Raw genomic sequence first — 22699 nt, forward strand, 5'->3', positions numbered from 1 at the left:
ATTATGATATAATGTGTGATTGGATAAGAATTCAAACGCTATTCGATAAGGTTTGGACTTCGATCAAGTTACTTTGAGTTACTTGATCCTTTTGGGGATTTTATCATTTTGTCTAAATTATTTTTCCACTAAATCGAATCATATGAGATATGAAATGGTAAGGGTACCATGTTTGTAAGTTTTCACAAGAAACAAATGCTCATTTTTCCTTTCTTTTCTCACGAGTACGACGGGTTTGCGGCTCGTGAAGTCATCTTTCTTAAATACAAGTTTATTTTAGAAGACAGAGTGGGAGAAATTATTCAAGAGCCACAAAGAATGCCACAGAGAATGTTATGACGCAAGAAACTGGTCCTTCTTGGCTACGTGAGACGTTTTGTGTAAAATATTGTTTCTTTAAAACCTAGGAGGTTAAATTCGTCACTTATTAAAAAAAAATGATGAATTCATGCTACTTTTAAGAAAGTAAAGAGCTTATAACTTACAAAAGAAATTGTTTGATTCAAGTTGATTACTTCTAGAAAGTAATCAACAAATGACTTACATAAGAGTGTTTAAGTCACAACTCAAAACAAGGCTTAGAGCCATGAGAATCCGAATTAAAAGACTTGATTAGTGACAAAGGGTTTTGCACTAATAAAGAGAGATTTCAAAGCTTGGTTGGTGACAAAGTGTTTTGCGCTAGTTGAAATGCTTAAGTCTATATGGATCTTCTTAGGGATTGTGTTTCATTATGAGGTTATGAAATACATAGCGAGTGAATCTAAAACCCACTTCTTCAATAGAAAGAATGTATTCAATACATGTCATGAGTTTTATAGATTCTTGCAATCCTAAGATAATGTGAAACTTAAGAGAGAATCTTAAGTAGGACATCAATGAGTTGGAATCAACATTTCGATCATGTGATAAAACATTTCTCGATAAGTCGAGAAGTTGTGTTTATACATGAAGTTTAGTGAGAGTTACGGAATTTTTAATTAGTCCGATATGTGGATGACATATTGATCATTGAGAATGATTTAAGACTTTTGGAGTATTAAAATACATCTTGAATATCCGGATTTATGAAGATAAATCCACATGATATTAGCGTCAATAAGAAGTCTTATGTTGATAAGATTCATGACTAGTTCAATTAAATTGAACATATTTGATTGATTCCATTTGCTTCCGCTGCCGGATCAATTAAATGAGTAAAGATGTATAACACTTCATATACTTTGAGTATGATGAATTGTTTTCAAAATCGAATTTAAGTAATCTTTACCAAGTAAGCTATAAAGATTACCCTTAAAAGTGCTTGCAGAAGCATTAAGGCTATGATGCAAAGTGTTTATGATGCAATATTGTGTAAGGGTGTTACACAAGTGACAATTGACAATTGAGATTGCGCATGGTTTCCGACAAAACCATAATCAAAACACATTAGGATGGTTAAGATACCATTGTGGCAATGTTAATTAAGAAGTAGATTTTCTAGAATCGTTCTAGGCAATAAAGAACAATGAGAGATATTTATAACGGAAATTGAGTACACTTGCAATCATGAGATGTGCAAGAAGGATGAGTCCCGCACACTGTGAAAACAGTGGGAGCTATTCTTAGGCTAGAGGGCCCATGTCTTGATTGGATCTCGACACGTACTCAGAAAGTTTTGTAATGCAAATGTATACATTACAAAGGAAAACGAGTATGTAGTAAGGTTGAGTAAGGTACAAGAAATTGATAAAACCTACTAACCAAAGCCTTCTCAAAGGCTAAACATGATGAGTCATGTCATTTCAATTGAATTGAAATGAACAACTACGTACAAGATCAAATTAGATTATAGAACATGAAATAGTAATCAGGCATTGACTATTCATGTGTGATAATCGCATTTGTCGTTCGAGTTTTATTTTAAAACTCTTTTATTATACTTTGTTACATCCAAACGGGTTGTAGAGACAACGTTGAACCCCGTTAAAGTGAACACGGATTAGCATTGTATTCGCCCATAGTCACTTGTATGAGGTGACGTCTCGAAGTGACTAGAGTGTGATGCGATTGATGGCAAGTTCAAGTGTCATACAGTCATGTGAGATGACTAGTCGATCACATAGGCAGATGTTAGGAACACCTTGTCGGGCCTTATGACCGCTTATAGAGTTCTGCCAAATTTATATAGCCTGGTCGTGGCGAGAGCTGCTATAGTATTCTAATGAGTCGATTCTTTTGACTAAAGACTATTCACCTAAGATGACACATTTGATTAACTTTGATTTGTGTTACTACGACCTTCGTAAATGGGGTCAAATGGGCATATTTTGGGTTATGATGGCTGTGGCTAGTCGAAGGGAATGAGTGCGATAGGAATTGTCCATCCCCTTGTCAGGGTTAAAACAATATCTCAGGGCCACTCGAGGAGTAATGAACTGGAAATGCGTGGCCACGCTCGGAAAGTATCTATGATAGATAAGTCCGGTCAATCAGTTATTCTCCAGATCGAGGAAACCACTCTCGATATGATCACTTGCAAGTACGACCTGAAAGACACCTTGCATTGAGTGGGAGATAGTAATAGGACAAGAGAATTGGTAACGCACACTTGTCGAGGACAAGTGGGAGATTGTTGGGAAATGTGTCCTCAACAATAGTGCGATTACATGATTTAAATATCATTATTAAATCTCATTTTAAAGAATACAATTGGGAAGTAATATTGTTACTGTCAACTGGTCAACATATATCGGTAATGATTGGCTGACTAGAGTTTGACATTACTGTCGTGTGACGGTGGTGATCAGTTGACCCCCTAGGTCATACCTAAAGGGCAATACTCTTAATTGATTATTTGATTAATCGTATAACGTTACGAGTTAATTAAATTACTTGAAAATTGACGGACGATTTTGGAAGTAAAATTTACGTATCATATTGAAATGTGATTAAATGAGATACGGTCCGAGTAATCGAATTGTTTCATTACTCGGATGAAATTATTGTTTAAAGAAACAATCAAAATTGAATGAATTATTATAAATACAATCTGTTGTGATTTATAAATGGTAAAATATTTTGGCACAAGTAATTATGAAATTACTAAGTCGATTTTTGTATGTGACGTATTTTTATTAATACGTTGATTTTTAATATGTTAAAAATACATAACAAAATTTATGTCACATATGACATGTGACATATTGACAATTGACAAAAATAATATGGAATCCATATTACCAAGTGGGCCGAAAATTAGAGGGTTTATGAGCTAATTATATGTTGATTGTAATTAGTGGAAGGCATGATGATTACACTAGTCACTAGCCATGCAAGCCTATTGTTCATTGTGAAGAACAATTTTTCCATGCATTGGCTCTCTAAAAAGCCTCCTCTTACACGGTTTTGGGGAAGACAAAACCTATGATGGTTTTCTCATATTTTTACCTAATAATATACAAAATGTTTTGTATCTTCATTCATTCACTTGCTCATCCAAAAATTAGTGTTCTAAGAGAGAATAAAAATCCTCCTCTTCTTCTCTCTAATACCGAAAATATTCAAAGTGTTAATAATATTTTTGGTTCAATTTTCTACCTTGATTAATATTATACTAGTATTTGTAATATTAATTAAATTAAGAGAAGCCTTGGGTATAAAGCTTAGGGAGAGATCTTATACTTAGATCTTGTTCATCCATAAGGGAAAGCTCAAGAACAAGAGAGAAAGGTGGTCTCTCTTGTGCCCAATATAACCGAAATCTACAATGTAAGGACATGATTTCTCCTCTATTTATATTATTGTTTGCATGCATAAAATCCGCTTTAATTTTATGACAAATTAAATTTTGACATATAAGAGTATGTTAGTATGTATATGAATCTACTTTTCTTTCAGGATAGTCAGGAGATCTGAGGTTTCCACGGCCCTTCTCCTGTTGCAGGCGTACTGGGCTATGAAGTTGTCTCTTAGGTTGGCATAACAATATACCGAACCGTTAGGTAGCCCTTTGTACCAACTCTGAGCCATGCCGTGGAGGGTCGTTGGGAAGACTCGGCACCACACCTCATCGGGTTGCTCCCATACCGACATGTACGACTCGAAAGCCTCAGCATGGTCGGTTGGGTCGCTATCCCCTTTGTATGATAGAGGCGGCAGCTTCAGCTTGGTCGGTACCGGGATTTCGAGGACATAGGCACTGAGGGGCTGTCTGACCACGTGCCGAATGACACGCGGCGATCGGCTCCTCGCACCTCTAGTCCGGCTTCTCTCCATGTGGCGGGAAGGGCTTCTTGTTATCCGACTTTGGTGAGTCGGACTTCTTTCTTCATTTCTTCGGGGGTGGCCTCGTTGTTGCCGCGGCGACGCTGTCCTCCCGCGAGTGGGGGATAGACTTTGGTCTGCCACTGGCACCACGGGCTCCGCCGGCGTCCTTGTATGCCCAGCTCCTTGTATTACTCCGGTCAAGTTGTTCGGAGTCACTTTGTGGGCCCTGGTCATCTGTGGAGGCGCTGCCGCCCCTGTCGCCGTGACAGGAGTAACCGGCGTACCACCCATCAGGTCCAGGAATAGCTTCAATTTGGCCGCATCGACCACATGTCCCATGACAGTGACTTGGCCGGTCGGCATCGGTGTTTCTGGCTCTCTTGGCATCCTGTACTTCACCGGCTCAATGACTCGGCCGGTGGGGGACTGCCCGATCTCAGAGTTAGGGAACGCGTCATCCTGGTAGAATGCGGTTTCGTCACTCACAATTATTTCTTGTTGTTTCGACATTCTCTTAGCTCTTTGAATGGTTTTTGGTTGTTTCTTTTTTTTTTTTTTTTTTTTTTTTTAAGGTAGGTGACCAGCTTTTAGCATGATCTCCCCACAGACGGCGCCAATTGTTCCGGGTGTGATTCCGGAGCAGGATTTGTGACCACGTAAGCTTGTAGAATGATGTCTTTGCTTGACTCCTCCTTTCGCTCTTTCCTGTTTAAGATGAACAAACTGAGGGCTCGGCTTGGTACCGAGCGTACTCACTCCGACGCTCAAGTCAGTAAACTTAAAGAGATTAAGTTGTGTGTTACTTGGCAAAGTATATTGTAGAGAGATAAGGGAGTTTATACCAGATTAATAGTGAGTTTTAGGATGAATTGTGGATCGTTTTCTCAATGAGGATTGAGGAGTATTTATTGGCTTTCACCCTTAGTGGCCAAGTGGCCAAGTGGCTAGCAGGTGGAAAGACTGTTATACCCTCGGCCGAGGGACCCATGGCAGGCCGACTGGCCTGGTTGACTCCATGCCGAGGGGACTTGGATGTGAGTACGCGGATATGCCTCCCGGCTGGCTAGTTGCCTAGCCGAGACCTAAGTGACAGGACGACAGGCTGCGTCGGTTAGGCTGTCTAAGACGAGTTTGACTTGTTGTGGATATCGTTGACCTTGCTCAATATGTTGACTCGGTCAGCGGGTGCAGAATATGCCCCATCAAATACTTATGGCAGAAGTAGTGAAAGTAACAATGATTACGGACAAGTAGTGAAATGTTATTATTGAAATGTTATTACTATTGTTTCATTAATAAGAGTAAAATATTAACAGCGGGAGTAGTGAATTTGTCTCAAAATTTATTTCATCATAATTTAAGAATATGTCATGGAAAAATATATTAATGATAAATTTATGGGTTAAGCAACTTTAAATAATTTTATTTAATGAAAAAAAAATTAATGGTAGGTAGAGGTAGCCCGGGCGAAGCCGGACACGAATACTAGTTAGTACATAAACGAAGAACGAAAGGTGGAGCAACGTCCCAATTAATACATCCATTACTAGAACTACTATCAACTAAACCGGCCTTGGCAAGAGCATCCGCAACTGCATTGGCATATCTTTTCTCAAAGACAATCTTCAAACGGGGAGAGTTTTCCAAGAGGTCCCTACACTCAAGTATAACGTTAGCAAATTGACCACAAGGCTGAGCCTTGCTCAAAATAGTAGTAACCGCATTAAGGCAATCAGAGGCAATAATAAAACGATCCATGGATGCAAGGCCGGCCCTCAGACCCTCTCTAATGGCTAAGACCTCTCCAACGAAGGGGGTAGGAGCAAGAAGCCGTCTAGACCAACCCCGCACCCACGAGCCCATGTCGTTCCTGACCACACACCCAATACAAGCTAAAGAAGAGGGGGGGAGAAAGCCGCATCAACGTTGATTTTAAACCAACAACGCGGGGGAAGGGCCCAACTACAAGGGTAATAAGAGGTAGAGGTAGAACCGGGTAAGGAAGGTGGTAGACTAGAGGACAAGGCAGAGGTCCAGGACAAAGCAAGGTTGACCGTGGCATCACAAAACAAGGGGGACGGTCTGGGGGGCGGGGGGTGTGGCATTGAAGGTATAGTCACATCTTTGAACCCAAAGAAGCCACAAGACAAAGGAGAAGAGGGTAGCCCAAGACGAGTTACGAGAGGTGCAATTCTCATGGATCCAAGCGGTTGGAGGTCAAGGGAAAAGAAAGATTGGTCAACATTAAAAAGGGTCCAGACGGAAGTAGCGATACTACAGTCACGAAGAAGGTGGATAGAGGATTCCTCCAGGGAAGGATTGAGGCACAAGAGGCAAGACGGGGAGGGGAGGATAGTTCTTTTGAAGAGGGTTTTATTGTGTGGTAGCTTGTACCACCACACAAGCCAAAGAAAAAACTTGATTTTTGGAAGGGTAGGGAGGTCCCAAATCCAGACAAGAGTAGGAGTGAAAGAGGGGGGGTGGTTACTCAAGTTGATGAGGGAGGAGTAGGCGGAGCTAATCGAGAATTTATCTCTGGGGGTAAGGCAAGTGGTAAGTAAGTCGGGTTTGCAGGAGGAAGGGAGAGGGATGGCAAGGATAGTGCTTAAAAAGTCACTAGGGAGGACAAAGTCAAGGTTATCGAGAGCCCAGGTGCTATTAGAGATGATAAACTTTAGTTTAGCATTAGAAGAAGTAGCATTGAGGGGTCCATGAATAACCACTCGGAGGGGGCCAAGGGAGGACCAGCAGTCGGTCCAAAGACAAATAGAGTCACCATCACCAATGGACCAGATGGTGTGGTCCTGGAGAAGGGGGAAACCCAAGCCCACATTTTTCCAAATGTAGGAACCCTTGCGAAAGGAATAGGAAGAATGGGTCGGGTACTTGCTTCGGATGGCTATGGAAGCTAAAGAGTTCTTGTTCAGGAGAAGGTTCCAGCTGAGTTTGATAGAGTAAGCATCGTTAAGGGGACGAGCAGCCTTGACACCGAGGCCCCCATGGGACAAGGGCAGGGTCACAAGATCCCAGTTTGAGAGGTGGAGCTTCTTGGAAGAGGATCCCGACTAGAGGAAGGATTTAGTAATTTTATCAATATCACCAAGAATGGAGGAGGGAAGGCGGATACATTGCATGGAGTGAGAGGGTATGGCACTAATAGTGGAATTGATGAGGCAAAGCCTCCCAGCCTTAGATAAAAAGTTAGCTTTCCAGTTGGAGAGTTTGGATTGAATCGCATCAACGATGTGTCGAAGGTCGGCTTTCTTGGGCTTAGTCCGTTTGAGAGGGAATCCCAGATAGGTACCAAGATTAGAAGTGGCTTTAATGCTGAGAGCAGTTTCGAACATGTTAATGTGATCAGTTGAGGTGTGCTTTGAAAAGATGAGTTTGCTTTTGGAGAAGTTGATCTTCTGTCTAGAGGAAGAGCAGAAGGTATGGAGAATGTCTTGAAGGGCACACAGGTTCTTTTCTGATGCCCGCCCGAAGAGGAGAATATCATCGGCAAAGAGGAGGTGAGAGAAAGAGGCTCCACCTTTACCCGGGGGAAAGGGGACCAGTCTAAGTCGTCTCAAGACTGGTGAATGAGAGTTGAGAGTGCTTCCATGCACATGATGAATGTAACACCCCACGGTAATTGAAGAGGTCCAGTGATAGGCTTAAATGACTAGTGCTTAAAGGGATTGGAAGTACTACTCATATCAACAAAGTGCACTTTCTTTTATGGTCATCCATGCGAAAGAACTCCAAAGTTAAGCGTGCTTGACTGGGAGTAGTCTTAGGATGAGTGACCTCCTGGGAAGGTTTCCGGGATGCGCATGAGTGAGGACAAAGTGCGCTATAAAGGACCCGTGTTGATCTGTGGGCCATGTACACAGCCTGGTGAGCTATCATAAGTAACCGCTCCCGACCCGGTTTGGGCCGGGGTGTTACAATGAAGAGATATGGGGAGAGTGGGTCCCCCTGCCTAATGCCTTTATAGGTAACTTAATGCAATACAATAACAATCACAGCATAAAGTACCTTAATTAAAAGAACAATCATATGAACTAACATAGAAATTTAATGAAAATCATATTAAAATCATAAATTCAACTTGATAATAACAATCGCTTACAACTTTATAACGTCTCTGGTTGTATTGCAATTGAACAGCTTCAAATGTTAATTTCTACACACAGAAACCCTAGAAACACAGATAAACAGAGTAATTAGGGTTAACAACAATGCCAAAACAATTAGGGTTATCAGTGACGCAATCAGAGTGCAAAATTAGGGAATTACAATTACAATGGTAGCATAAAGGCCGTAATTGATGCTATGAGCGCAGCAAAATTGATGTATTCAATTGTTTGATTTGCTTCTTACTCACAAAATTAATCAAATTTGTCACATAAATTTAGTGTAATAAAATTAGGGTTTGGAAAACTCTACGTCAGTGTCGTGTGTCATTGATTTTTATAATAATAATTAGTAGAATGTTTTTCGATTTCAGATTGTCGTGTATCATTTATTTGTGTAATCCAAAGTGAAGACAAACGTTAAACATACATTGTGCAAATTTTCACAGTTAACATAAAAGTTTCTAAAATTCCCTTTTGATTTATGTAAAAATCATTGAAAATATTGTTAGTATACGTCTTTCGTATGGATAACTAGAAAAGAGAGTGCACCTTGTTGTTATGAGTCGTACTTACAATTCCTTTAAGTACTAGTTAGATTTTAAACCTGTCAAAGTGTCAATGAATCTTTTTAAAAAGTTACCCCACCCGATTATGTCTCCAGTTCAGTGGAGTATTAGTAACGGACCTTGACTAAAATATCAAGGGGGGCCGAGAATCGAAACTAGTACCTTTTGCATATGAAATTGTAAGATTAAAATTTAAATACTAGTCAGAATTTAAACCTATTTATAAGCCTCTTTAAGAAATTACTCAACCCAATTACATCTTCGATTCAATAAAGTATTACAGATTATTTACAAATCCGGTTAATCCATGCCCGAAACAATGAACACCCTCCCAAGGTGTAACAGCTAATAAGATTTGTTGGGAAGCAAGCAGCAAAAAATATTCGACGATACGTGCGCACGTACAGCCATAGGATCCAACAAATGCACATTAATAAGCATATGCAATGTTTATATAACTAGTTGTTGCTCCGCGCCCTACCGGGCGCGGTGCCCCAATTTGGCCAATCGTCTAACAAATCTCATTATTAGGCATCGAAATAAAAAGGGAAACTGCCTTCTCCCTGGACAAAAACGTTGGTAGAACAAGTAGCGCAAAAAAAAAAACATCTATGTAAAATACTTAAATCACCGCTTCAAAATAATATAAATTTGAACGCTGTCAATTGGTGATACACGCCTGTTTTGTCTTAAGACCAGCACATGGTGCAAACGGAAATATAGGATAAGATAACAATGCAAAAGCCATAGTACATGATCTGACATATATACACGATCAGACTTGGAGAAAAGGCAATGTAAAGAAGAAAAAAAACTCACATGAACGATGCATCAACCCACAAAAGATCATTCCTTCAGGAATAACATACAAATTCCGACATATATACAAGATCAGACTTGGAGATAATCGTTTACAGTACAAAGTTATGAACAACCACAATCGATGAAATTAAAGGCCCCATTACATAATATCAAATTAAAACCTACTAAATTAGAAGTTGAGAACGTGACCGTCTCATGAATTGAAAGTACTGGGTTAGCTTCTGTGTGCGGCTTTTCGCACTTTGTCGGATAATCAGCCGTAACAGGCTTGGAAGTGGGAAAGAAACAAGGGCATGTATCATCCCATGTAAGCAACCAATCTTTTGTAATAATGAAAGATGATTTTGAGAATAAAGAGTGGGGGGAAAAACATGGGCATGCATATATAATTTCATCGATTTCAATACCAAAATATTAAAGACAATAGTTGCAAGATCATTTGTATTCCCTACCTTCACTATTACTATAAAATTACATAAAATTTAGGTACCTAGAAAATCAGTTTGAGTGTGGTTTTATTGTCGAGGCTTTAGATAAACAACTAAGACGACCAAGGATTATTGACACACCAATATAAACAAAATAATAATATTAGATTTCACAGGAATGCTAGGCAAGAATTTCCTCAACTATCCTCAGCTAAGATAGATAGGGTTTTTTTTAATAAGGATAAAGAGAATCCTCATATAACTAAACAACAGAAGCAACACCATGCCTATACAAGATATGAACATACTTCGGAGTTCGGACGACTCCCACCAACAACAAGAACCATGAACATAAACCTCAACACTTTCATACGATGCGGGGTCGATATATGCAACCTTAAGAGGCTGTTTCAGATGACCCTAATGAAAATTGTGGAAACAATTTTATTGAGTGATGGCTACTTCACAATTGGAAGAGCATAGCCATTTTAGTTACCCATTTTATTTATTCCATCATAAATCAAGGCCAAAGAATACCAGGTCCTTGGCTTTATTACCTCAATTGGAAAAACAAAATTAGTAATTACCAATAGAGTAAGTCTTCATTGACTTAGCAAAGAGCTGTAGTTTGGTCAATCTCACCATCCGACCAATCTTCTCCTCCAATGTCATTCAGCTCAAAAGATCCTTTACACAAGCAGCAGCTGGTTATTAAGGATCCTTGTATATCATATACTCATTTTGCGCAATCGTCCCCAAAACTCCATACTAACACAATGTTAATCACTAATCAAACTACCCTCACCAATATAACCAATTCTTTATTTTCTCCCCCTTTACAATGCTGAAGATGAAACGAAAAAAATCAAATTAGAATCACTTCAATATAGATAATAATAAATGTATGGCGGCAAGCATCTGCAGATAACAATCTCGGTGGAAAATTAATGGAATTTTAGAGAAAAGACGCAAAATCCCAACGTTTAGTCAAATGCTAACTTCATCTAACACCCAAAAGAAGATGATAATAGTACTACCATAAAGGTGAATATTTATACTTAGTGCATATATAATTATAAATCAATAAAAATATATAAAAATAGCAAAAGTTTCTCAACAAATTCCAAACTTTTTTGCCACACAAAAGTTGGTGGATTCGGGGTGAAAAAATAAAAGCATATTAAGAATATAATGTAACACCTTCATTCAAATACCAAGATAGAAGAAACAAGAAGTAACTATAAAACCCAAAAACTACCATCCAATAAAGGGCAAATAAAAAACACAAATACACCTGCAAAAACAATGCATCTAAAACCAAAATCCATAGATAAAAAAGAAAAGAATAAATGAACTAAAAACAGAATCACATCATATCAAAGATTATAATAGAATTTAAAACATTAGAAATGTATACTTTCTAAGCATACTATTATCAAGAGAATAATACTCCATCCATCCCAATCATTTGTTTACCTTTTATATTATTTTTGAGCGATATTTTTATCAAAGGTAAACAAATGATCACTTGATTAGAATGCAAGTGCAAGTAATCAAGCAACAATTTTAAGGTATAAAAGACATCAACTTTCTTGCATATGAAGCGGCTAAAGATCAAAAACTTTAAAACCCAGAAGTTGGAGAGTAATCTTACAAAATGGGTTTCAAGCAAATGATTAATTAATTAATTAACTACAAATTTGAAATTTAAAAGAATTAGAGAAAAGGGAAGAAATTTACTAAAGTTGAAGGATAGCAGCAGCAGAGCCTTAATTACTATTAGAGTATTAGCAGTTAGCTAATAGGGGGGGGTGGTTGTAATTGCTTTCCTTGTTTTAATATCTACTGGAGTGGCGACATGGGAGTGACTCTTCAACGTCAATTTTTGTTGTTCATACACTTGGTCGACTACTGGAGTGGTCAGGTGTATCGAAAATGTCAAGAATTGTTATCGATTTTCTCTTTGCTACATTATTTAATACATACGGAGTATAAAACTATTATTTCATTCACTTGCATATTACTCGTATTAGAATGCGTATTAGAATGTTGTATTAAAATAGAAGGTTGGAGAGTAGATGACAAGAAAAAAGTTCCAGCCAAACAACCAGAAAATGAAACTTTAAAACCAGCAGAAATGAACTAATCTAGGCTCCACATAAAAGGGTTAACAAAAGATGAACACAATTGATATACTAACGTAGGCTTAAAGGCAAAAATCTCAACAGGCTACCAAAATGTGGTCAAAAGGCCCAAAACTACTGCGAAAAATAAATAAATAACCAACAACCTTTAATTTTCACACAATTCGACCAAACAAAAGGCCACAAAGGCTAATTAACAAAGCAATCAACATGACACATAATAAATAAATGGCAACGTAAGCCAAAGATTACACCTAACCTAAGTGATAATTCTGAGGAGAAATAAGTGCAATAGTTTGTCTGTGGACGGAGAATTGGACGCCTCAGCCTGAATGTTCAAACAGACAAAAGTACCTCCATGTATAAGAAACACTAACACATGAGAATATTAATTCCACTAATCAAACAAATGTACCATTTCTGCAATTCTACACAAAGCTACCATGACCACACATTTGCATAAGCAAGACTCAACATAAATTTTATATTGGTCATCCCATAACAGCCTCCCAATGTTCTAACACCCAATAAGTTAGCAAACTGCCAGACTCCATCACACAATTCACAGGACCGCTCTAAACATGAGCCAGTGTTGCAATAACATTCTACACGTATATCCCCAAATCCAAGAACTCCCCAAATTGTCTTGTGTGCAGAGAAAACCATTCAGATGGCCAATTACTTATTTTGGATCAAGTCACTACTTATAAGCTCAAGTTAAAAAATGAATTATTAACTAAGGAGCTTTAAATGTGCAATGGGTTATGAACAGTTAACTGAAAATTTACCTATTCAGGACAGGATAGCCGGAAATGTAGATAACTCGTAATCTCACCAAATCTCGCACAAACCAATCCCCTGCATTATTACACAACCAACATCCCTTTAAAACCCACAAAATTGTCATCACACCACCCTAACAGACTCAAGAACAAAGCTAAAGAAGACCTAAAACCCAAATATAAAAGTAGCTAAGACCACATTCAGTAACCAGGCTGCAACATAAAATCAAGAAGGGACATGTAGATGATACCAATGAAGGAGAAAATGAATGACCGTATCTACAATCTTGTTTGACAAAAACCTGACATGAAACGGAAAAGTAGTCAGATGAATCAACTTGATACATGGACAAAATATGTGGAGCTTGACTATAATATGAAGCTTAAATGAACACATAAGTAAACCACACGGGCACATTTTTCAATTTCGTACCTTCGATTGATGACAGCAACAACTTCATATTCTTAAGGTCGGCGATACAAATTGGCACGAAAAATTGGAATGTGTCCTTGTGGGTTACTGGGTTTTGTGTCTCCGTAATTAGATAACTGAACATTCACCCTACAATGACAAAGAATTCAAGTATCCAAATTTTAATCTATAGTTTTCTTAAAACTCCATAAAGATTCCACAAAGAACAAAACGACGGCACATAAAAATGCACCAAGACAAAATTCTTTCATGTCAACAATTGGGAAAAATCTCCTTACTCTGCTCCTCGTTGCATGAAGAAAAGACCTTCAAGTCCTTCCAAGAACATCCATGGCTTCCGGATGATCAGTCTACCACAATAATACAAAATTAGCCACAATATAACGCTGCGTTGATGCCTCAAGGGATTCAAAAAATTGCAGGCTAAGGTAGGGTGGCCTACTATGAGAATCCTTACAGTATCACCCCCACCCCCAATTGGCCATATTTCGAGTATAAAGAGAAGTAACCTATCACTGTAAGCAGAAAAAATCACAAGCAACAAAGACTCCCTTGTTAGATACCTCCAAATACTTTTGCTTTAGATTTCGAGAATATCTTCATTGAGCACCAATCTACTCAACTAAAGCAAGAAAGATAGTTTCCAACCTCATCCCTGTACTCTCACCTAAGCCTAATAATTTAATACAACCCGAGACTATTTTCCAGATAAAATGTGAAGGTAGAATGGAAGCGGTGAATATGTAGGTGTCCATTTCTTTCAAAATCGTGTTACTTTAAATAAGAACCGCGCCCCGGCTCTCACACCCTAAAACCATCCCCAAAAAAATTCATTTTTGAGGCAGTGGCACTATAGCATAGAAGATAAAATAGAATTCTACAATCAGATGAATATTTGCCTTTGTGTCTCTCTCTGTGACTTCTACAAAGCTTTGTAACCACCCGAACAATAAAAATGGAAAACCAGGTCAGTACTATTTGCACCAGCCCCAGCTTTAACGTTTCTTGTTAGAAGGAAATTCATGTGAACATGCAATCAACGTAAAGCGTTGTCTTAGAGATCGAGATTTTCATTTAAGTAAAATATCAGACACCATAGAGATATACCATAGAAATACATAGAGTATAAGTAGTAAAGAATGACCAGGTTAATAAGATGATACCTTAACGGGCACAATACTGCAATTTATTGCATTGATATCAACACCAGTAAAAGGTAGTGCCTTGTAGTGAGCATTGCCTACCTCACACCCAAATGATAGTCTGAGATGAGTTCATCTGAGTCTCTCACTCTGAAAGAAATCGCGAAAAAAATAAAAAACGGTCCATAATCACACCCGGAAACCTCAGACAAACACATTCAAAACGAAAACATAGAAATATTAACCATCGTCGTCGTCGCACCGTAATTATCACAGATGCTATCATAGCCAACATCGCCGTGCTGAGAGTTTATGCCCCTTCATCCCCCTTCCTTCTATCTGCTTTTTAAAAACACGGAACATAAAAAAATAATGAAGTCTCACAAAACTTAATTGAAGCCAATTAAACATAATGTTAACCGTATTTGGGGCCAACCTCATTACCACCACTTCTACCAGCAACCTTCGCGTCTTCTAAATCCTCTTCATCGCTATAATAGTCATTGAACTCCGCTGAACAATTAAGGGTGGTTGTCATCGGCACCGACAACTGTAACTACAGCCCCGAAAACCACACATATAAGCACTAATCAGGGCAGGGAATATAAGGGCAAACAAGAAATTTTGAGTTCGAGTAACAAACAATTTAGGACGGTCCCATCCTTTGACTTCTCCACCCCCATGACCTGTTGTCGCAATTATAAACGGAGGACATTAAAATCAGCCCAAAGTTAGAGCGGATTAAATAAATGTGAAAGAGAAAAAAATTAACAGACAATTATAGCTGATGTAATTTAAAACCATACTTGAAGCAAACCCATTTAACAGAGCTGGCGGTTTGTCCCGTGTCCAAAGTATCAACAAGTGATGAACTATCTTCCTTCGACTTCTCCACCCTAGGATCTGCTATCACAATTAAAACAGCACAATTATGAGAGCTGACCAGGATGGACAGTAACGGTAAGCGTCTTAAAACATAAGATCACGTATAAGCAGAGTAAGAAGGTGTTAGACATACAGCAAAGGCGCTAAACACAGTAAAGGGAATACCATTCATGCCAATCCCTGAACAAGCAAGATATCCAAAGTAAACGAAATACAATTAATATGTATGCCATTATGATACCCTTTTCTGGGCCAAGTTGAACTGAGCAACCACCATAAAGCACCTGGTAACATGGAAAATTTCAAGCTATAAGCCTGATTAACCTGACACAATGAACAACCCAACTATAAAACCAGTGCAACGACAATTTAGGGATACCATATAAATATCAGGTTCCATTAACTCGTGGTCGTGAAAAAATGTCATTGAAACTATAATCCCATTAACTCATTGCGAGAAAGACCAGGCCATTGCCCGTTTAGGTAAAAACAACCTTAAAAACGTATTCCATTAACTCATAGTGATCAAGTAACTTGAGGATCACAGCTAAATGTGGAGAACATCAGAGGCTGATCAAACACCCAACAACAAGAACTAACACGAAATAAATGCAGCAAAGTGCAAACACAGTACACATTGCAGGAAAATAGTCGGACCCATGATAATAAGTTTCCAAAGGAAAAATGTAATTATAACCATTTTTGGTAGATGAATGTAAACAAACTTCTACAAGGTAACCAAGTGTAGCAATACTATACTATACTTTATAAAACTGTAAACAATAAGATTTGCATAGGACAACGAAGTTCAGTAAGATAAATCGAAAGACACTAAAAAATGCAAGAGAAATAAGCTAAAGAACAACAAAACATGAAATGGCTACCACCAAAAGAACAAAATTCAATAGGGTACTTAAATGGCCACAAAGGGGAAAAAAAAAGGAGAAAAGGATAAATCGGAGCACTCACCACAGCCCAACACAAGGGCAGCGTACAAAAAATGAATTGGAAGGTAAGTGAGGGTTATTTGTTTTCCTGGTAAATTGTTTGGTACACCACGTAAACCTATAGGACTCTAAACACAGCTACAATACAATCATAAACATAACTATTGGCATTCAGGCACACCAAAATCAACACCTGAACAGTTCCAGAGCCAATCCGTTGGCAACGTATAATTCATAGCCACCGAATCCATGATCCAAACTAAACTAAGGGTACACTAAACCTCGAGTGCTAAATTGTGTCAAATAGGTATAATACAATACAAAGTAGAGTTTTTGGTTATCTGAACTCAAGACCGACCTAATTAACCCCAACAACAGATTACTTACCTCTAGCTCTAATAACACCCATCGATGTTTGGCAACCACCTCGAATAACCCCATTGGTGATGGCATCATCATTTGTTGTGAAAAAAGGCCGAGAAACTAACAAGACGGCTCACTACGATTGAAGCTTACCTATTCTCAGACAATAACAATCACAAAGAATGCCCCATAGTCATAGAAATTCAAGAAGAATATGGAAGCTTCATCAGTTTAAAAACATCAATAACCATAAGATTCATAATAGAATACAATACCTCCTAGCTCGCGCTTCTTAAAGCGTCGGGATTAGATGTAAACGCTGTCGAGGAAGTCTTGACTACGGCAAATAAAAGCAAACTAAAGTACCGAATACATCAAGACCCAAAGATAGACAACCTAACGGTCAGATGTTCCACATATCAATAGGTAGCGAGAATTTGGATACCATGAGCACTGAACACACGAGAACAAATTGTAAGCTATTTTCCGAGGAAGTAAATACAAAAGTAATAAGAAAGCAAGTTAAAAGATCGCATACATAAACGGTCCTACACATCCGGTTAGAGATACGCACACACCATAGGTCCATAGCCACCAAAAGCCTTGACACCGCTAGTTCCCGAGCATACGAAAAACGCATCAAGACGACCCATTAATACCAAGGTGAGATAAAAAGACAAATGTGTCTAGATGTAATGTATATGAGCAGAACATGCAGAAATGGGCCTAGGCTCCAAAGAAGCCAGGTACAATAAAAATTCTCCTAGTTATGAACATCTCTAAAACCTGTTTGGCCCGATGGCACAGCCAAATTTCAGATCGGCCCAATGGTCAACCCAAAAAGAACCATCACGACAAGTACTGATCACACATGGTCATAGCGATCTTTGGAAGTTGTCTCTTAACCGATAGTTTATTTTGCACGGCAACAATAAGAACTAAAGTAATACCAACAAAAACTTCCGTTAACAAAAGAAGACAATAATAACAACACCACTAATAATAATAACGATACAAATAATAGTGATATTAATAACAATAATTGCAAAGATAAATAATCCTAAAAATAATCGAAAACGAACACAATAATAGTACCAAAGACTATCCGTACCCAAAATAATAACAATAATGATTACAAAAAGGACGTCGCCAAATAAGTCGCAGCGTCTGAAACAAAGCCCCAAATCGAAAATGGTAACTAACGGTTCCCAATCTATAGTAAAAATTACGGATACAGAGCTCGAGTGCACTTTCACCAACATGTTAAGCACTTAACAATCGGTTATTAAAACGAGAGAAAAACAGATTAGTCTCAAGAAATCAACAAATAATAAGATTTAAGATTAGAAGTGAATACCTAGGTGTTGATCAGAGATGTGGATTGCAGCCGAGAAGCAACAGACGGATGTGAATTGGAATGAGGAGAATGTAACAAAAGAAAACTTTTCTATATAATTCCCAAATACCATCACCTGCAAGACCACAAAAAAAATGATTAACCAGGCTTTTGAAGAAATATTTGTATCAAATAAAATTAGATAAAAAAAAAATTAGGTACCCTGTAACAAATTGGACAAGTGTTACTTCTTTCCATCCAGGCGTATATACAACTTAGATGAAAATGGTGGGAACATTCTGTTACTATCTTTGGATTGTTAGGATTGTAATCTGCGGAAGAAATTAATGAGATAAAAAAAAATAGTTAAGTTAGAAGGGAAAAAGATCGAAAAAGATTAAGTTTCGATTGATGTCGATGGATTGAGATTGAGATTTTGAGATTGAGAAGAGGGTGGTTGATGGCGAAGCTGTGAAGCAGATTGAGAGTGAGCAGGAAGATTGAAAGGCGGAATGAAAACAATGGACGAAAGATATTAGGTTAAGTTAGAAGGGAAGGGTGGGATTGAAAGAGAGAAATCAATGGTTGACAGTGGCAACGAACTATTCATCGCTACAGTATCGGAAGTCCTCTCTTTTTAAAGAGTAAGGATTAGATTCTGAGCTAAGTTGCATGCAATGTTTCATTTCCAATTATTTTTGATTGGACTACTCCTTACAATGCTCTCCCACGTGCACCTTCTCTTCATCATTTTTCTATCTCCAACTCCAACGGTTTCCTTTTGCACTTTTGCTACTCATTTGGAACTTCGTCCAACTTCTATAATTCATAGTTTCATACCTAATTAGGAAGAATGCATTTCAAATTTCGGTGTAGATCCATTTATAATATGTTTGTGGAGGATGGTCTTGCCTAAATTAGACATGTACTCGGGCCGGGCCGGGGGTCGGGTCGAGCTCTCCTGGTCAGTCCTGGGCCACGCCAGGGGGAGGGCACGGACTTGGCCGGACCGGGCTGGGATATGATTTACCCGGGCCAGGGCTCGAGGCGGACCAAGCTGGAATTTTAGGACCCATGCCGATTCGGGCCAAGTTGCATAAAATAACGGGCCAAGGCAGGCCGGGTTCGGGCCTGGGTCGGGTCAGCCCGTACTGATTGCTAGCTCTAACCTAAATAATTATACATGGTATCCTATATCCTTATGTTTTTTTTGTTTTTTAAGGAGTACCCCTCATTTTCTACTAAAACATTTTGACAGCGTATTATTCATAGTCACGAGTTTGGAACCAGTTGGCTCTATTGTGAACTTGTTGTAAGAGTTATGGTCGGTCAAACGTTTTTAACCAAATAAACATTTTTTTTTTTTGATAACGAGGAGGTTGGATCCTCCCCGGCACACGCCAATACCATGCTAACCAACACGTACCATGTAAGCTCAATCCACGGGGTTACCCCTCACTGGAAGACATGTGGCCAAGTCTCTTCCTCTAGGGAGATTCGAACCCGGGACCTCGCAGTCCATCTTTCAGATGTTTTGAGGGTACCCAGATCTCCACTAGACCAAATAAAATTGACTGATGCTATACAGATAGTCAAAGATTTCTTAGCTTAAAAGGAGGGGTATATACATAGAATATGGAAAAACCTAAGGGATCTCAAATAATTAACTCCTTCCCTTTTAATCATTTGTTTATTTTTAATTAAATTATTTCTCACAAAGAATATAAAAGGAAACAAATGATGAGGATATAAGAAATAATTTTAGTATGAATTCAATCATCTTTGAAAATGAACATCTTTTAGACTTCTACTACTCAGTACTTCACAAGAACGGAATATGTATTCATAATGACTACAAATCCTCATAAGGATACTAAAAATGAACTCAATTAAATATTACGGAGAATTATTTTCTTCCTCTCTCTTTTTTGAAGGGTTGTGGGCTATGTATATGAAATGAGAGAGATAAAGTTGGAAAAACTCGAAAATTACGTATGAAATACTGAAATAGTGAAGTGTGCGTAGAAAATAATAACACAACCTTAGCTAAGTCACATATTGTTTACAAATTCCCATAGGAAGCTTAAAGCAAATAGTAGCTAGTTGGGTTAGAAAACCCACTAGAATATCAAACTATAGATTAATATAATATAATTTGGCATATTATAATAATAATAAGATAATAAAAAAAAATGATTCCATGTTTAGTCGTAGTCCTTTATACTCCTATAGTAGTACGCTCATTTTGATCGCCGTCATTGTTTTGTACTTACTCTCAAATTAACACTTCCAAATGCATTACCATCATCATCAACTAATAAATTGCGGACCATTATATGATTCCAACTTCTAATTAACTAATTAAATAATCGTATTTGTTAATTAAGCGAGGTTTTAGCACCACGAAACACTTACGACTGCTGCTTGGATGATTTGATGATTAGCGTAATTAATTTGACTAAGATGGATTATATATTAATGATTCTGTCTAATTGTCAAAGCTTAAAAGTAAATTTTTTGTGAGGTAAGAAGCAATATGATTGTTTAGAATTATCTGATTTTGTGTAGGAAAATGCATTAGACAACTCAAGTGGGTCGACCACTCACCATCATTATTCAACCTTATCGTAAATGTACACATGCATGTGTGTTTCACTACTTTGATAATAATAATGAGCAAATTAAAGTGTTCACCAAATAAATGATAAATAGGTAAATTCTGATAAACATGATGGAGAGAGAACAATTAACTGCGAATTCATTTAATTTTGGGTATCTAGATTAATTATTTATTTATTTTTATTTTGGTAATGCCTTTTAATATGCATTGGACAATTTGATTTAGCCTGGCCGGAACAGAGGGAGTAATGTTGAGTCCTCCGCAGCGGGCTTATAGAATTAGGTGCATAAGACCGGCCCATAAGCAAGTGAGGTTCCATCCTAAAACCAATTGGTGATAGGAGGAGTAGCCCACTAACTTATAAACTAGCCTCTTCACTATTATTCTACCGATGTGGGATAATGCCCCTCACACACATATGGGAAAAGACCTCAACAAGTAATAAATTATACTTCAGCCTAAACCTAAACAGTAGTCGTCAATCGTCATAACCTAAACCCTAAATCCTCGAACAAAATTATATTATATCGCTCGTTAAGTTTCGGCACGGTAACTCCGAGAGTCCGTGGCCCCGAATCACAGTTTTTGATCTTATTCTAATTTGAAAAGGAGGAGTGGTCGTTTACTGATGATAGTCAAATTATGGATACGCTAAGAAATCGTACACTTTCTTAACACTATGTGCTTCTCAGACAACAACAAAGACAATCACTAACTAGAGATATTATTCCAAAAAAAAGTGAAAGATGTTATTACACAATAGGTTTTGGTATAGACGGGTGGGGCGAACAGACGGGTAATGACCTCTAATAAAATGGGTAGAGGGGACAAAGTGGGGCACCCCCATGTGTTTTCCACTTTATGGCAAATGAGTATTTTGTGAGGGAAAATGGTATCCGTCTATCAGTGGCGTATCTAGGATTTGCTTACAGGGGTGCAAATTTATATGCTTCTAAAAAAATGAAATATTAATCGAATATTACAAAGTTAGGCGTCTTTTTAATACTGTATGCTGTCAAATTTTCGAATGGTGTATTAATTCAAACAAACTATACTCCCTATATCATATAAAATGGATGATCAAAAACATAACTATTAAAAGATACCAAAACAGACCAATTTAAAGAACACAAATTCTAGAATAAGACGGTCTCAAAATATGAGACGGTTCATTTTTATAAAAAAAGTTGTTCATTTAGTGTTAATAAATGAGTTATCTTTGTATATAATGGAATCGTCTCACCGTCTCACAGTCACGGTGAGACGTCTCACAAGAATTATTGTTTACAGAAATACTCCATAAATTCCTCAACTGTCATTTATTGCAATTTGCAACTCCTCATCTACTGGGTACTTTTCCACACCACTATCACTCTATTCTAGGCCCTAGGAAAGATCAAAAATCTTTGATAAATAAAAAAAAAGTAAAAATTGCCTACTAAAAGTCTCGAACCGGCGATCTGTTGGATAAAATCCAAGTTTCTAACCATTGCACCATAATAGATCTCTAGTCTTTAGATGTTTCTTTATATATATTAACATTTTTTTCTGAAATCAGGGGGGATGCAAGCGCACCCACTGCACCCCCGTAACGACGCCTCTGCCGTCTATACGTATAGACGGATAATGTCCGTCTATAATGAGAATTTGTGGTTATTACAATGCTATTTTCTTTCCAACCTTTTTTTCTCTTTCGAATAATTTTATGGGTTCTTCTAACATGTGTTCACTAGAAACATGTGCCCACAGTCCATAAATAGTTTTAGAAAAACCGTAATTTTATTAATGAAAACGAGAAGGTTGAAAGTATTTGACATAAATTTAATCTGGTTTTTTAAGAGAAAAATATTTGAGAAGGTTGA

General features: G+C 37.9%; 1 long non-coding RNA gene across 1 annotated transcript; it reads right to left on the minus strand.

Moving 5' to 3' along the window:
• Positions 1–10816: 10816 nt before the first annotated feature.
• On the minus strand, positions 10817–13764 carry LOC141599914 (uncharacterized). Its single transcript, XR_012524028.1, has 3 exons — positions 13363–13764; positions 13118–13187; positions 10817–11029 (listed from the first exon to the last, which is right to left on the minus strand). It is a non-coding gene; the product is annotated as an uncharacterized LOC141599914 (long non-coding RNA).
• Between the last annotated feature and the right edge of the window lie 8935 nt (positions 13765–22699).

Source organism: Silene latifolia, chromosome 1 (assembly GCF_048544455.1).
Source record: "Silene latifolia isolate original U9 population chromosome 1, ASM4854445v1, whole genome shotgun sequence".
In the NCBI taxonomy this organism is placed as follows: Eukaryota; Viridiplantae; Streptophyta; class Magnoliopsida; order Caryophyllales; family Caryophyllaceae; genus Silene; species Silene latifolia.